This window comes from Rhinolophus hipposideros (genome assembly GCF_964194185.1).
Source record: "Rhinolophus hipposideros genome assembly, chromosome: 5".
NCBI lineage: Eukaryota > Metazoa > Chordata > Mammalia > Chiroptera > Rhinolophidae > Rhinolophus > Rhinolophus hipposideros.
The window spans coordinates 70,476,476-70,494,254 of NC_138051.1; the positions used below are offsets into that span (position 1 = coordinate 70,476,476).

At 37.4% G+C, this 17,779-nt stretch overlaps 1 protein-coding gene across 5 annotated transcripts in view; it reads right to left on the reverse strand.

Annotated features, from left to right (window-relative positions):
* The window catches only part of WDR89 (WD repeat domain 89), a 35,605-nt gene that overhangs the window by 8,981 nt on the left and 8,845 nt on the right, over positions 1 to 17,779 (reverse strand). For 2 of the 5 annotated variants that reach the window (XM_081048342.1, XM_081048343.1), the window contains one exon: positions 15,892 to 15,969. The exons of 1 other annotated variant lie outside the window; for it this stretch is intronic. The gene's annotated coding sequence lies outside the window, so the exon portion shown is untranslated. Of the gene's footprint in view, positions 1 to 15,831; positions 15,970 to 17,779 lie in introns of all 5 variants that reach the window. 2 more of the 5 variants (XM_081048341.1, XM_081048345.1) reach the window with 1 other exon arrangement.

Consider the following 17,779-nt stretch of genomic DNA (forward strand, 5'->3'; position numbering starts at 1 on the left):
GAAATAGATGTATTTTTATCTTTCAGATATGAATGTTCATCATACTTGAAAGATCTGATAGCACAAGTATCATTTAACTATTGAAGAGTAACAATTGTATTTGAAGTTTATGTCGGATAAAGGACTACCGCTATTTTGAGACAATTTATTAGATTTGGGTCAAAAAACCCAATTCCCCACAGTTAAAACTTAATATTGCCCATTAACTATCAGGCACTAACTATGATGACTGTGCAATACAGAGGTCCAGCAAATATCCCAAATGTAGTGAGGAAGACAATGGGGAGAGTCATTCAGGAACGGGCTCTATTAACTTCGAAATCCATACTTATAATTCAATTACAATAATGCTGTCACATCTACCAAATTGGGCTAGGATAATTGAGCCTCATAGAGAAGAAAATATGTAAACATAATTAGAGATCAATAAATGCTAGGCTAGAAACTTACATCTAATTTTTTTATCTTAATCATTTAACCCTATTAGATAGGTACTATCATCCCCGTTTTACAGAGGAAATGGAAGCTCAGAGTAACTTGTCAATGCTCTCACAGCTACTAAGGGGAAGATACGGGGAGTCTGGTCTGAAACTCAAGTAGTAACTTCAGAACCTGTGAACCTGTGTTGATTCCAATACCATGCTATTGCTGTTCTACGTAAGGACTGAAGTAGTAGTGTCAACTTTAATTGAGGAATATGCCTATTAGAAGTGGAATTACATGTTAATTCTACATATAAACAGAGGAGAAAGAAAGGGAGCAGGATGACTGAAAAAACAAACACCAACCTCAAAAAATGTTACTGTAAACAACAACCACTTAGTCTTTATTTTCTTGTGTCCCATTTTTATTTCTTTTAAAAAATGTTTTTATTATGGAATTTGTATGGAATAGAGAATAGTAAAAGAAACCCCATGTACCCATCATCTAGCATGAACGAGTACATTCCTCAAAAGTTATTATTAGGGACAGAGGGATCAGTTATACATCACATTTTATTTGAAGGGCAATTAAGAAACTCTAGTGGACAATATGATGGAACCCCTCCAACTCATTCTCCTCTCTTCCCTCCAGTGGAATCAACATTTCAGGACTTGACCCCAGCTCCTGAGGCAGAGCTGATTAGCCTAAACCATACACAGTAATTCCATCCCTTGTAACTAGTAATTTGGTTCAGAAACCTTACATTTTGCTAATCCATGCATGTATTCCCCTCCCAACTACAATTTGTTCATATGTGGAATACTAATTCTAAAGTGGACCCAATCCAACTGATGGAAAGAACATTTATTTTATGTTTATGAGAATCCATACTTTCTGTCTATTTAAGTCAGTTTGCAGCAGAATTAATGCAGCCAGAACCACCCTAACTAATTAGAGATAATCAAATGAAGTCTTGGGTATATCAAGTACATACTGATTAAATGTAAGAGGCTTCTACAAAGAAAGATTTAGGGTACATACTTTAAAAAGTCAAATTTCTTTCATATTAAAAAGAGTGACTTTGATCTTTAGAAATTCTATCCACTCACCCTCCCCACCTTTTTAGTTGTTTTTGTTCCAAGATAAAATGGGAAAATAGGACACACAAAGGAATTTTCAGAAGACAATAAAAACCTATGCTCAGTAATAACTATAGGATTCCCTGATTCTAAAGACATCAACAAAATAAAAAACAAACCATTGAAAAACACAATATTTAAAAACAACATAAAAGTCCATCTGGTAAGTGTCTTTATATTTTAAAAATGAATTTATATTTTTTAATATCTAAAAATAACCACATGGTTCAAAATTCAAATGGTTCCAAAACTATTATCTTGGATTATTTCTACACTTAAGTCCCTTCCTCTTACAGGAAGCAACAAATATCATCAGTTTCTTATGAATACTTTAGAGATTATCAATTTGGAAATAATGTAGTTAAGTATTTTCAGCTTATCAAAAAAATGTCAATGTGGTACAATAAGAAAAGCAATAGGTTTAAGAATCAGACATCCCAATTTCAAGCCTTTGTTCTACAACAAACTAGGAAAGGCATCATTGTACAAATTACCCAACCTCTATAAGCCTCAGTTTTATCACCTTTAAAATGGGGATAAAAATTGACATATACTGAGTGCTTATTATGGCTAAGTACTATGCTAAATGCTACAAAGTGAGGGGGTCGGGCAGTGAGGGGATAGTATTTGCTGCCTTCAAGAAGTTGGGAGGTAGACCAGCAAACAATTATAATATAGGGTGATAAGTACAAGGACAGGGTAATCACAGTATGATACAGGAACACAGAAGTATGTAGAGGGCTCAATTCTTGGCATAAAGAAAATAACCAATAAATATTAATTTCCTTTCTAATAAATTTTCATTCAATTTGCCTAATTCATTTAATTTCATTTCATATTTACATTTTTAAAACTGCAATTCTTAGTTTTAAAAAAACCTATTTTTAAAAAAAATCTGTTGCTTTTATATTAAAACCATTTTTAAAAATGACTTAACATTAAAAATTTCATGAACACAAATGTAAACAACTCTCAAATCTGAATAAACCATTGACATATCAAAGTGAGTTGGTGCTTTTTAAAATTTTATTTTTCGTTTTATAGTGAAAAATACACTTCTAAAGAGCAATTCACTGACTTAAGTTCTTAGTGTACTTCTCTAAGATTTCCATCTTTTAGTTAAGTATCAATCAGAAAGGCTTAAGAGTTAACCTATTAAAAATACTCTTTGAGGGGCGGCTGAATGGCTCAGTTGATTAGAGCGCGAACTCTGAACAACAGGGTTGCTGGTTCAATCTCCTCATAGGATGGTGGGCTGCACCCCCTGCAACTAAAGATTGAAAATGCTGACAGGGCTTGGAGCTGAGTGCGCCCTCCACAACTAGATTGAAGGACGACTTGGAGCTGATGGGCCCTGGAGAAACACACTGTTCCCCAATATTCCCCAATAAAATTTATTTTAAAAAAAAGACCTTTTGAGCTCATTAGACAAATGGCTGATCCTAGGTTAGGAGCAAGGAAAATACAAGATGAGCCTAGAACATCAAATAGTGCCAAAAAGTAAAAAAATGTTTGAAAAAAAATAGGCACAGGAGCCACGATGTCCCACTGGTCACTCTAGACCAGTCTGAGCAACAAAACAACAACATTGAATTATAACCAAAAGATAAAATAAATACTGATTAAATAATAAATTACTAAATAAGTAAGTAAATGAGAAGAAGGGGACATATTTTCCTTACAGAAGAATTCTAAGTAATATAAGCAGATACAACCCCACGAGGAGGTGGAGCTTAATTCTCCTGACTTTGAGTACAGGCTTGACTTAATTACTTGCTTCCAAAGAATAAAGCATGGAAAGAATAAAAGATAGTAACTTCAAGCAGACAAACCTGGAAAATACCACCTTAACCAACAGTTCTAGGTTACCATCAGTCATGTGGATGTCACTTGTCCCCTGTGACATGATGAAAAGGTACTTCACTTCCATGGTGATCTTCCCCAAAATCCATAACCCCAGTCTAATCCCGAGAAAACATCAGATAAACCCAAACTGAGGGACGTTCTACAAACACTTTGCTAGTACTCTACAAAAGAGAAATAAGGGAAGTCTGAGAGACTGTCACAGACTGGGGGAGACAAACTAAGGAGATGTGATAACTCAAGCAATCTCTTTGATTAGATTCTTGACCAGAAAAAGAATATTCATGGAAAAATTGGTGAAATCCAAATAAACTCAGTAGTTTAGTTAATAGTATTGTACCAGTGTTAATTTCTTAGTTTTGACGATATATCACAGTATATTAACATTAGGGAAACTGGGTTAAGGGTATACAGAAACTCTGTACTATCTTTGCAACTTTTATATAAACCGATCATTATTTCAAAACAAAACGTTGTTGTTGTTTTAACACACCTTGATACTCGTACATATTATGGATGTTTGGAGGTTCTAGGAAAGGATTTCAGGTACTTACACACTAGAAATGTTCCTACGCCAAAAAACTCATTTTATTTATTTTTGGTTTATTAAATCCAAGTTAAATTAAATGTAATACTATTTAGAAAAAAATGTATAATACAGATGGTTCTCAACTTTTATGTTCTAATAAACCCATCGTAAATTGAAAATGCACCTAACCTACTGAACATCATAGCTTAGCCTAGCCTATCTTAAATGTTAGTTGCTCAAATCAAATCAAGGCCTATTTTATAATAAAGTGTTGAATATCTCATGTAATTTGTGTAATTATGGCTTACTGCCTTCATGCTGGGCAATTAACTTGAGTTTCATCTTAAAAGTAATTGCCTTCTTCTTCTCACCAGAAGCAAGAGACACAGATGGGCATTTTATAGACACAAAAACCATGAAAAACAATATCCAAAAACTGCTCGCTACACAGCACACGTGTAGAGTATCGGTTGTTCACCCTCCCTGACGAGCATCACTAGAGAGTATAGAGAGAACACCATACCACGTATCGCTAGCCCGGGAAAAGATCAAAATTCAAAATTTGAAGGTTTCTATTGAAGGTGTACCACTTTTGCACCATTGTAAAATCGAAAATCTAAGTAAAACCACTGGAAGCCAGGGACTGTCTATACACTATCGCACTTTAATAAAATTATTCGGCAGCACCCTTCTAGTTGCTAGATGGGATGGCCTAGTTCATGAATTGCTAAATAAAGCCAGTTAGATCTTAAAAAAAAAAAGTTCTCATTCCTGCATGCTTCTGTTCATCCTGTCTGTATATATGCACAGAGGGGTCTCTGGAATAATGTTCATAAAATGTGTTTCAAGTATGTGGTGTGTGTGTCTGTGTGTGGAGGTGGTGTGTTGCCTTCTTTCTAATATTTTTCTACATTGCTAAAAATTTTAATAATGATTATATAACTTCATAATGACCCCACAAGTACTATTATGTTCATTAAACTGATGATAAAATCCCAGCTAATATGCAGTAAAGCTGGTTTCTGAACTCAGGCATTCTTGTTGCAGAACCCATGTATTAGCTCCTATACTATATACTGTCTTTATAGTAAGTACCTATATTTTTTAAAATTAGGGGTAAACTTTGTTACCTGTATAAAACACACACATCATATTTGTTTGAAAGAGGGGAGGGTGTATTAGCAGAGCACCTAACAGCAGCAGCTGCCAATGGCTAATGTCTAACGTGCTACTGGCAAGGTCGGTGGCAAAGCTGACAAATTTAATGGTCGCCACAAAAGCTCCATACTGCACACTAAAGAAGCTTATTATTTACCAAGCATATCTAATGTCAGCTTATCTGAAGCAAAACTACATAGGTGAAACTTAGGAATCTGGTTATTAATATTTCAGGGAAGCATGAAATAGAAACAGTCACTCACATGCATTACTAGTATTTCCTAGAAGAAATAATACCTGGGAATTAAAAGCATGCATGGGTTTAACTTCAGCAGAGCATGTCTCAGAAAACTTTTACATAAAAAATTTAGAGAAATTTGTGTGTGTGTTTCAAAATAATTTAACAGAATTGGCTTTTAAACAATTTGTCTAAGAACCATTTGTTGTAAATTTGGAAGAAGTGCTGAATATTTAGTGGAAGGTATGCTAAACTGACATCTGCTACCGTGTTTCCCCGAAAATAAGCCCTAGCCGGACCATCAGCTGTAACGCGTCTTTTGGAGCAAAAATTAATATAAGATCCGGTCTTATTTTACTATAATGTATGACCGGGTCTTACATTAATTTTTGCTCCAAAAAACGCATTAGAGCTGATGGTCCGGCTAGGGCTTATTTTCGGGGAAACACGGTATAATGTCAATATAATTTTAAATATATTCATTAATGACTGAGACTTAATGCCTTTGTATAATCCTGCTTAGTGAGTCCGAATATACTATTGTTATTCACATGAACGTTCAAGACACTGGTTGCAGCAACATATGGCATCTCATGCATTAAATATACTAAAATTCTTAGGGAAAGCAGTTTTTAAAGTGCAAGATCTGTTACCAAGGGAAAGGGGGGGGATAAGAGGGAATGACACACACTTTTTCATGCAGTATGAGATTATCCTTCAGATTCTAGATAAAACATTCAAAGTTATCTTTTTTTTAAAGACATTTTCCTCAATAACACCCTGAGAATGTCCATTTTCACAACTAAATCTTCCACCCAAGACTCAGCTTCTTTCAACAAGAACAATTATCTGCCTTTGCCTTTCCAGAATAACCAGCTGGTTAACCAAACAGAGAAACTAAACTTCCCCAGTCACCAGATGTCTTAATTTGGAAGTTAGCAGCAATGTGAAATAATTCAATTCTTGAACTGGCACTATATGTTTACTACTAATTCTTTTTCTAATTCTGAATAAATGCTTTTCAAAAATTACGCAACTACTCCTCAATAATTGCAAAAACAAAGGGGAGGTAAAGAAAATCATGGCCTATAACCAAATAATATTAATAAAATTATGAAAGAAACAGTCCCTTGAATATTGTGTTAGTTAGAAATTGATAAGCACTATGTCAACATTAAATCTAGGCAGCAGTCCCAAAAAATTACCCTATTCAATAATTCAAAAACATTTCTTGAAGGGCTGACATAACAGGCCTAGAACACACTGGTTGAGCAAAGAACATAAGCAAAATCTCTGCCCTCCTGGAAGGCAGTGGGGGGACAGACAGACATATAGACGAATAACTAATTTTTATAATGAAAATAGTCAGTCATAAGCGTTATAAAAAATAATATTGGGTACAGCAAGAAAAATGAAGCTGGAAAGGCCTTTTAGATTCAGTTATTAAAGGAAAGCCTCTTCCATGAGGTGACATTTGAACCGAGACCAGAATGAAATGAAGGAACAAGGTATTGGGCTATGAGAGCCAAAAGCCAAGATGAATGGTTCTCAGGGCCGCGCAGGTGGGGGAAAGGAGAAATCGGGAGTGACTGCTACCAGCACAGAAAAACTATGCAAGTGAGTGGACAAAAGACTGGCATTATTAAAGCATTGAGAGCAAAGAAAAACCTGTCAACACAACGCTCTGCACCCAGCAAAAAAACCTTTCCAAAAGCACGATAAAAGACAATCATGTAAAAAAAAGCTGAGAAGAATCATTGCCAGCAGATCTGTAAAATAAGAAATGTTAAAGAAAGTTATTCAGCAGTAGGAGTACTGAAAATCTGACTGACATAAAGAAAGAAAGAGCACTGGGATAAACATGAGGTAAATACAAGACTTTTTTTTTTTCTTTAAAAAATTTCCTTAAAAATAATTAACTGTCCAAAGAACAAATATGAACAATATCTTGAGGAGTTATTAAAAGTAAAATATATGATAGCAATAAGAGGATGGGAGGGAGAAAATGGAAAGAAAATGTTACAAAGTTCTTACAACATAAAATGGTATCATCTTATTTGAAGGTAGACTTTGACTAGTTAAAGAAGTATTAGGTTGGTGCAAAAGTAATTGTGGTTTTTGCAAATATATTGCAAACCATAGGGCCACCACTAAAGGAAATATTTCAAGAGTAAAATTAATATGTCAATAGTAGAGACAAAAATGTAACTGTAAAAAACACTCAATCCAAAAGAAGGTAAGAAAGATGAAAAAAGAAACAAAAAACTGATGAGAAAAATAGAAAACAAGCTAGAAACAACTAGGAAAATGGTAGATTTAAATCCAACCATGTCAATAATTACACTAAATATAAATGGTCTCAGCACCTCAAATGAAGGGCAGAAATTCTCAGGTTGGGGGAAAGAGGAAAGGCAACACCCAACTATTAGTTGCCTAAAAGAAACCTATGTTAAATATAAAGTAGGTTAAAAGTAAATGGATTAAAAAAAAGAAATAGCGTATAAACACTAATAAAGAGAAATCTGCAGTGGCTTATTAATGTCAGACAAAAGAGAAGTCAAACAAGGAATGTTAATTCACTCAAAATTGATCATAGATTTAAATGTGAGAACAAGAACTACAAAACTTCTGGAAAAACATAGGAAACCTATGACTTAGGGTTAGGTGAAGATTTCTTAAAACACAAAAAAAGCACGAACCAGAAAAGAAAAATTTTATTTAAGTAAAATTTAAAAGTTCTGCTTTTCTGAAAATCAGTTAAGAAAATGAAAAGTGTCAACTAAAAGAAAAGAGATAAAGTGAGGTGAGCTCAGGTAACGAGAAATCGAGTTTAGTCAGGAATAGCAGAGGAATTGCAATTCGGGACACATATGGGCAAAGAGCACAAAAGAGGAAAGTCCAGTTAGGAGCCATGCAGCAAGTTCACTGGCTCAAAGATGGGGAGAGATTCTTGGTGGATGCTCACTGGTCTGAAGATAAGTTTCGATCTTTCTTCTATGAATCAGGCATGTGTGGGACTTTAGTTTCTGTCTTTCAGTTTCATTTTTTTAAGGGCACACGGGTGAGATTCTCCATTTCATAACCTTCTATTCCATTTTAATGGAAATCTTTTCACGTTTCCCCCTTTTGAGTAAGACCTGTCACTAATCAACCTTACTGTTTGTGTATTTTATTTAGTCAGAGATGTCATTAGTCATAAGTGGATTATATGTCCTTTAGAGCTGAGGAGGACCATCCTCAGACATCCTGTCCCATGGAGGAGGGAAATGGCAAGTGATTTTGGCCTCACTCGAACAACAAAAAGATCAAGGAAAGAGAAATTTTAGTCATGCTCCTCTATGATGGTCAGTTTGGTTTCTATGGTCAATTGAGCCTCAGGATAAGCTTTGGAAAGGAAAAGAACTTCATTTTGTACATACATCTGGGAGGAAGACATGTGCTTGTTGACACAAGACAGTAGAAATTTAACTAAGAGAGTTATACCCAGGGTGAAGTCCAAATACAGTTACTGACTGGAATAAACTCAACCAGTTTCCCCAGCTACATATACATTTAATAGGTTGAAAATGTCCTAAGTCCCTGTGCTCGGTTTATTTCATTCAACAGTTTGGTACTGGTCTTCATTACTTTTAGTTCTTGCATTATCTTTCCCAATTTGTTTAACATAAAAACAGCATTCTTCCCCAAGGAGGGCACAGGTTCCTCCCTGTTTTGCAGCGAAGAAGTTTAGGGCTCTGTGGTTTTGTAGGACTATTCAGTAGGCTGTCTATTTGAGTTTGTTGATATTCAGAAGTATTAAAGATAGTAGCCATGATTAAAGAGGTTCTGAATTGCTCTTTCAAGTTCTGGTCCTCCAACCCAAGGGGAAAAGGCTTGGACGAAGGCACACCCAAATCCATTTCTATCTGTGGGGTTATTTAAGGGCATCCATCCAAAACTATACCTATTCCAGTTTCGATGGACTCTTCTAAGTTGGTAGGAGGAATAACCCCATTGGGGACATTGGCAGTGGGAGGGCTTTCCTGACCTTGGCATCAGGAAAGAGCAAAAACTCCACTGCATCCTTCTATTTAAAGGAGAGTGTGGAGTCTCTTTCTTCCACACAGAGAGAAATAACCAGTGTTTTCTAAAGATAAGGCATAAGTGGGCCCTTTTGCCCAGATTTTCACCTGGAATAAAAGTTGATCTCATGATCAAAAACACAGTGATTTACACATAGTGCACATGATAGCCAGCACAGTGGGAATGGCTCTAAGAACATCTTAAATCTCTCCATATTTGGAGCAATAGGTGAGTTTGATTGATGTAGGTGGGGTTCTGATAGAGGTCTGGAGAATCACTAGGAAGAAGGTAAGTTGAATTAAGTTCCCACCATTCACAAGATTTTTTATCAATTCCCCATGAAGTACCACTGAAAGGAAGCACATCTGCTTCCCATTCCCCAGTACCATTTTAATTTTCATTACCCCACATACAGATACATTAATGGAGGAGACATTACAGTCTTCTTGATTCCAGCAGGGAGTGAACTCATGATAATCTGAGTCATATAGAATTGTACAGTTACAAGTGTTCAGTGGTAGCAAAGAGTTTCGCCAGTACCATTAATGTTTTCGAAATACAAAGAAGATTTTGGATAAGGGTCCAGAACTGAGGGAGGGGTGTTCCTTGATGGGTGGAGAGCATCCAATGAAATGGTGCTAATTTATCAGAAGGGAGAATATGTACAGCCTCAAAGATAGCAAAGGAAAATCCTGCATCTCTGCCAACAGCTTTCACCATCCTTTCAAGGATAATGGCCAGACCACCAGTTCAGGTTTATGAGTGTTATTAGCTCTGGCGTAAATCGAACAATCAGTATGGTGGGCAGAATCAGAAAGCTTTTGTAGGGTGGGAACAAAGGGATGTGTTAAACTAAACTAGCTAAACTAGACAAAGCTAAACTAGAGGGTGGCAAAAAAGCCAGGAACAGGACAATCAGAACTTTAAGCAGCATGATTTGGTTGTGTGATACAGAACGGGGCAAAGTGGGAGGTTACACAGGGTTGGTCCGGATGTCTTAGGAAAGCTGTCTACTTCTGATGTCATCTGCTTTAGTCCTTAGAGATTTTTGGTTTTAAGTCACAAGTTGGGGTGCAGATTCATTCAGGTTTTGGGGCTTTCGGATGTGACACGTGAATCCAGGAGTCCACCCCTTGAAGCTTGCAGCACAGGAATTAGTCAGCAACAACTAGTAGGGGCCCTTCCAACAAGGTTGGAGGGCGTCTTTATGGAGATGTTTTTTCCAACAGACAAAGTCTCTGGGCTGTAAAGGGTGGTGTTTCACATCTTCATCTCCCAGAAGCATGCTGTGGAGAAACTGCTCTACCAGTTATTCTCAATAATTAGACCCGTGCAAAACTGAAGCATGCCCTCTTTTATTAGCTGTGGGTCAGAGTAAGCAGGGGCTGCATGCATTGGCTGTCCTGTAACTATTTCAAAGAGTGAGAGCTTCTGAATACCAAATGGAGCAGATCTAAGATTGAGAGGAACCAGTGGTAGTACTTTTGGCCAAGGTATTTGGAGGGTTTCAAGTATTTTAGCCAACAGGGTCTTGATAATTTCATTTGTATGTTCAACCAGTCCTGAAGACTGAGGATGTTAAGCACAGTGGAAATGTTGCATAACTGATAAAGTACTTGGCCAGTAAAATGGGTTCCCCAATCACTATGGAGTTACAGGGCGGTTCCCCAATGGGAATAGTCTTTTATAAAAGGAGCTGCCAAAGAGCCAGTCACCCTTTTACATGAAAATGCTTCAGTCCAATGTGAAAACAAGCAAACCACTATTAGAATATTTTTATATCCACAAGATAGGGTAACTGTCTGAAATCTGTCAGCCAGACCTCAAATGGCCCGCTGGGTAAATCAAAATGTCCCGAGGCAGTCCAGATAGGCTTCCCTAGGTTGACTTCAGGACAGGTGGAACAAGATCGGTGCTTTTTGGTAGCCTTGCCAGTATTTCCTCACCAATACTGATTCATAAATTTTACCATTTTCTCAGTGGACAAATGGTTTAATTCAAGTATGGTGGTTAATAAGGGAAATTTTAGATTATTTTGACAAAACCAGATTATTATTGGGTCCAAACCAGAGTCCCTTTTCTTCATGGTACCATTAGCCTTTGGATTTCCAATTTTGCTTTTCTCTTTCAGAAGCCATCTGTTGTACTTCCCTGGTCAGTTCCCTTAGGTCCTACCCGGGGGGAATAGCCTTTGGACCATGACAAAGGTTTAGCCTATAGGTCTCCTAAGGGTAGCTTTTTTTTCCCCTGAAGTATTAGCAAGGTGTCTTCCTTTCACTTCTAGAGAATCAGATTTGAAATGTCCAGGGACATTAATGATAGCTAGAGCTGCTGGCCATAGTTTGGCATGCAACAAATTTGGGACATAAGAGCCATTCTTAATTTTATCTCCCCTGGAAGTGAGAAAACCCCGCTGCTTCCATAACCTTCCAAAGACATAAGACACTCCAAAGACAAATTGACTATCAGTATAGATGTTTGCTGTCTTGCCTTCAGCTAAAATGCGCACTATAATTCAGTTCATTGGGCTGAAGTGGCCTAAGCAAGGGTGTGATCTAAATGACCTTAAAAGTAGCTGATATCCAGCACAAAAGTTAGCATTCTCATTCTTTAGATAAGAGCCATCAGTCAACCAGGAAAGATCAGCATTCACCAGGGGGTTTTGTGTAAGTCATCACAAAGGCTCAATAGCTAATCCATCAAAGTCAGACAGTCTGGGGGAATTTCATCAGTTGAGGAGCAAGGAAGGGTAGCAGAGCTGAGATTGTACCAGTGAACAAGAGTGACATAAGGGGCAGTTAGTAAGAGGAATTCATAGGAGATAAGACAGCTTGCTAAAAGGTGTCGAATGTGGTGCGAGTTTAAAAGAGCCTCGATAGGGTAAGGCACAAAGATGACCAAGGAGGGTCCGCAGCCTGTACTAAGAGTGGTAGCAGGTATAGTTTGAAGGCATGGGGGATATCCTAATGCCACTGGATCGAATTGTTGGCTGTAGTAACCTAGAGGTCAGTGATAGCCCCCATGTTTTGGGGTAAATACTCCAAGGGCAATCCACTCCTTCTCAAATACAAAAAGGAAAAAACGATAGCTGATAATTTAGGTGTTCAAGGGTAGGTTGATTTATTAAACTTTCCTTCAAGGTCCCAAGGGCCAAGCTACCTTGTTGTCCCAAACAATGGGGTCAGGTTTGGTGTTCTTTATTAAGGCATATGGGGGATGATCAATTAAGGAGAAACGTGGAATACAATTATGACAATAACAAGCTAGTCCAAGAAAACCACATAATTGATGTTTGATTTGGAGGTCTAGAAAGTTTAAAATGCCTTGAAGCCTATCAGGATCCCTGTTCTGAGAGTAAATGTCCTGAATATCAAACCTGAGTTTAAACAAATTGTAATTTCTCCTTCAAGATCTGTTTCCCTTAATGGCTAAAATTTTCAACAAGTAAATACTGTTTTTTTGTGTGTGTGAGGAGTCTTGTGTGAGGGAGGGCAAGCAAAGAAGTAAATCATCCACATATTATAGTAAGGTGGAGCCTCCAGAGAATTTTTTTTTAAATTGAGGAATACTGGGGAACAGTGTGTTTTTTCAGGATGTCAAGTCGTTGCTTTTTCAATCTAGTTGTGGGGGGCGCAGCTCAGCTCCAAGTCATTGTTTTCAATCTAGTTGTGGAGGGCGCAGCTCACTGGCCCATGTGGAACTTGAACCGGCGACCCTGGTGTTATGAGCACCGTGCTCCAACCACTGAGCCAACCAGATACCCATTGGCGGCTCAGCTCCAAGCTCAAGCTGCTGTTTCTCACTGGCCCATGTGGGAATCGAACCCGTGACTCTGCTGGTATGAGCACTGAACTCTAACCACTAAGCAAACTGGTCACCCCACCTCCAGAGAATTTTATGTCATTTAAGTCAGATGTTAAAACTTGTGAGGACTCTCAGAAGAGCCCTGAGGCATGTCTGTCCAGGTATATTATTCTACTTCCCAGGCAAAGGCAAAAAGGTATTGACTATCTCTATCAACAGGGATACTAAAAAAATGCGCTGCATAAGTTGACCAGTGAAAAAGTTGCTTTCAGTAGAGATGGATGCCAGTACCATTGGGGATTAGAGATGACAGGATGGAGGGGAATTACGATGTAATTTATTGTCCTAAGGTCTTGGACAAATCTCCATTCTTGGCCATTGGGTTTTTTTAATGGGTAAAGCAGGGATATTTCAAGGACTAGTGTAAAGGATAACGAGTCCTTGGGCCTTATCGTCCTCTAAGGGGCCTTATGCCCTGTAAGTCTTCTTTATTTAGAGCGTAGTGATTTATTTTTGGGAGAGATTTTGAGGGGTCAATCTGGATCTTACTGAGAGGGACACTATGAATTCTGCCTATGTCTATTGAGGATTTTGCCCAAAATTGGGGGTGGGGTATCAGGTTTAATAATGGAGATGATTCCAAAGTTTGGACTTCCCTGGTTTGTAGAACGCAAGTAAAGGAAAAATGGTTTAATTTTCCTGAGTGTTGGATTCAAACTCAAGGGCTATTTCCTCCAACTCAAGGGCTATTTCCTTCTTTAGGAAGAAAAAAAATGACAGTATTATTTTTCACCAGGAAATCTCATCCTAATAAATGTATAGGAGCCAATCATGAGGAGAAATGGGTGTTTGTGTGCAAAGGTCCCAGACAAAAAGATACGGGCTGAGAAACAGGAACACGCTGTGGTTTATTTAAGACCCCCACTATTTGAGCATATGTATTACTATGAGGAAGGGACTATTTAATTATAGTACTGATAAAGTAGCTTCTGTATCAATACTGCAAGAAATTCACCCCCATCTATTAAATGGCAGAACGGGAAATAGTCCCTATGTGTCCTCAGAGTCACATCATTGGAGTGGATTTGGCTGTTGGTTCTTGGAAATTCGCAATTGTTTGGATCTCAGTTTGTCACAATCCTTTTTCCTATGGCCAAGTTTTTTTGAAATAATGACATAGTCCTATAGGATGGATTTGTTTTGGTATTCCCATCTGTTGGAGTTGGAGATTCAAAACATTAGTTGTCTTTTTTGATGTCATCTTCTAGGGTGCAAACTAATTGATTAGCCAGATTGACAAGGTTAGGGATCAGGCCTTTAAGCATTTTATGAAGATGGAATTAAAAGCTAACTGGGTGGATTCAACATCTACAGGGAGTCCAGAATTTTCTTTGAAAATAATTTGGAGTCTGCTGTAATAGTCATGAATAGATTTTGCAGGTTTGGGTGCATGCCTGAATTTTATTCCAATCCATGGGTTTGGGGAAGGCTCTAGGGATGGCTTTTGACTGTATCATAAGCTTGACCGTATGAAAGAAATGGTGGTTCATTTAGTTTTAAACCTTAGAGATTGTTTGAGGTTTTTCCAACCATCAGTATAGTATTTTATTTTATTTTATTTTATTTGGGTGACAATTGTTAGTAAAATTACATAGATCTCAGGTGTTCAATTCTGTATTACATCATCTATAAATCCTATTGTGTCCAACCATCAGTTTTAATCCAGTGTTGGGCTTGACCCTCTCTGACAAGCATGTGTACTAACTGATAGAGATTAGAAATACCAGGTTGGTAAATCAGGGTTACAATATTGAATTCTTCAGCAAATCTATGGAGATCCTCAGTTACGGTGGGAAAATTCTTAATTATACCCCTAAGTTCAGCCTTTGTTTAATGAGGTATAGGAAATGTAGGGTGGTACAGTAGGATATTCAGAAGGTCTAATTTTGAAAGGGAAGATTTCAATTGGCTTGGTTGGTTAGGTTCCAGTAATAAGAAAGACAGGAACTTCAGATAGAGGGGAGGGGTTAGGAGGCAAAGAGGGAAATAGAAAGGTGGAGCAGTGGGGTTTAGCAGGGACCTTGGTTAGCACAGAGCTCGAAAAGGCCTGTGGCTTTGTTTTTATCCATATTTAGTTGTTTATTTGCTTCAGTTGTTTGTTTGGTTTATTTGGAAATTTAGTTGTTTATTTGAAAAGAGTATTTTCTAAAGAGGTAATTTAGAATATTGAAATGTTTAGAAGTCTCTACATACCAATTAAAATCCCATTCAAAGTGTTTAGTTTTGTAGCCACAGTCTTCTAACTTAGTTCAGGGAAAAACAAGTTCGAGGACATCAAAGGTTCTCCATAATGGCCCCTGGAGTGCTAAGTCATCCTTAGTAAGATTGGTCCATTTAGTCAAAAGTGCGCATGAGGAGGGACGGACATAATTTCTTAATATAAAACTGGCCAGGGTTCCCTAAAGAGGGCCATTCTTAGAACATTCATATGACTGAGGCCCCATGATCAGAAACAAAAGAGTACCCACCAGGACAATTTGTCCCTATGAACAACCAGAATAACATCAGAGACCTTGACCAAAAAGAGGGAGCCTGAGCTCTAAGAGGAGGCTTACCAAACCAAAAGTACAGTGACTCGTGGAAGCCAAGAGCCTAAAGGACTCAAGTGTGGGTACCTCACTTGATTCCAAACGTTGTCATTCCTTGGCGATTAGCTCTTTCAGATCCCACCTCTGACACAATGTAATGTCAACCTGAAGAAAATAAAAGGTAAACTGAGACAAGCTTGAGTTAGCAGAAATTTGAGTTTATTCAAGAATAGCAAAGGAAGTGCAATTCTGGACATGCAAACTGCAGAGAACTACAGGACAAGTCTGTTGAAAGTGTAGGTCAGGTTGCTTTTATGGGCAAAGAGTGCAAAAGGGGAGTCCAGTTAGGGACCATGTAGTGACTGATTCAAAGATGGAGAGAGCTTCTTGGCAAATGGTCATTGGTCAGAGGATAAGCTTCAATCTTCTGTTAACCAGATATTTACAGGAAATTAATCTTTCAGTCTTTAAGTTTTGTTTTTCTGAGGGCGCATGCGTAAGATTCTCTACTTCATATCCTTAGTTCCATTTTAGATTAAAATTCTTTCAGTTTTATCTGTAACAAGCCTGAAGAATGTGTGAGGGAAGCCAAAGGAGGATGTACAACAAACACTTGGATACATTAGTCTACAGCTCAGAGAGGAAAGTATGTGATTGTGTCATTAGACTATAGGAATTGGGCAGTAATTAAAAACTAGGAAAGTGGATGAGTCTCCTGAAGGGGAATTATACGGAATGATATAAAACAGCAGGTCAAGAATGAATTCCTAGACCACCATGTTTAAGGAATGAGCAGAGGAGGAATAAAAAACTATAAAGTAGACCCCCCAAAAAAAAGAATTGGAAGAAAACCAAAATAGTGCCCAAATAGCTAATATTAACTGATTGTTAATATCTAGGTTCCCATATCAGTCTCTTTACATGCATTGCTTCATTTAACCCTGACAATCACCCTAAAAGACAGTCTTTTTATTACTGCTTTTTAGATGAGAAAACTGAGGCTTAATAGGTATTGCACAGTAGTTAAGAAAATGGGTATATAGCCAGACTGTTAGGGTTCAAGTCCTGGCTTCATTAGCTATGCTTTAAAGAGGGGATTAATAGTTCCAACCTCACAAGGGTTGTTATAAGGAATGAATTATCACATATTAAATGCTCAGAATGACTACAATAGTGTCAAATGCTAAACTTGTAGAACAAACTATTAGATATAAATTCTACTACATGCTATATACATATCCCATGCTGTTAATTATAACACACACACACACACACACACACACACACACACACACACACACACGACTAGATACTCCCAAGGTGAATTCACAGAACGAAATGTTCCCCCAAAACGTCGCCAAACAGAAAGAGGCTTTAACATATTATTTAAATTTCCACTGTTAACCAATTGATTGAAACAAGATTAAGGCAGAATGAGGCTTCCTGACTGGACAGTTTATCATGTCAACATCTCTCATATAGTAAGACAGTATTTTATAAATACTTATAAATTAATAAAGATACTTTCTTTTACATTTTGAAGTAGATTTATTATTTAATACTCCAAATTAGGTGAATATCCAAAAGGAATCTGCTGAAACAGAAATCAAAACAGTGGTAAAACTCTTAAACATAAGTAGTTACAGCTTTATACACATGCAAAGACATAGTAGGACAGACAAGCTCTCTTAACCACTTTGTGCCATATCGTGGGAAGATCAAAATCTAGTTAAATTCTAAACTCATTTCCTCTCTTCTGAACATAGTGGAAGATCTTGATATCAGAGAAACCAACAAAAGGCATAACTCTTGAACCATCCTGCAAAAGCCGGATATTAAGGTAAAAATTTTCACACGTACTTTATAGATCTGGTGTGAATGACAAAAGGACTGGAAATAATGTACTGTCAATTGTAACTTTACTAAACATACAAAAATGCTTAGCTTAGATCAAACTCTAAATAGTTGCCTGACT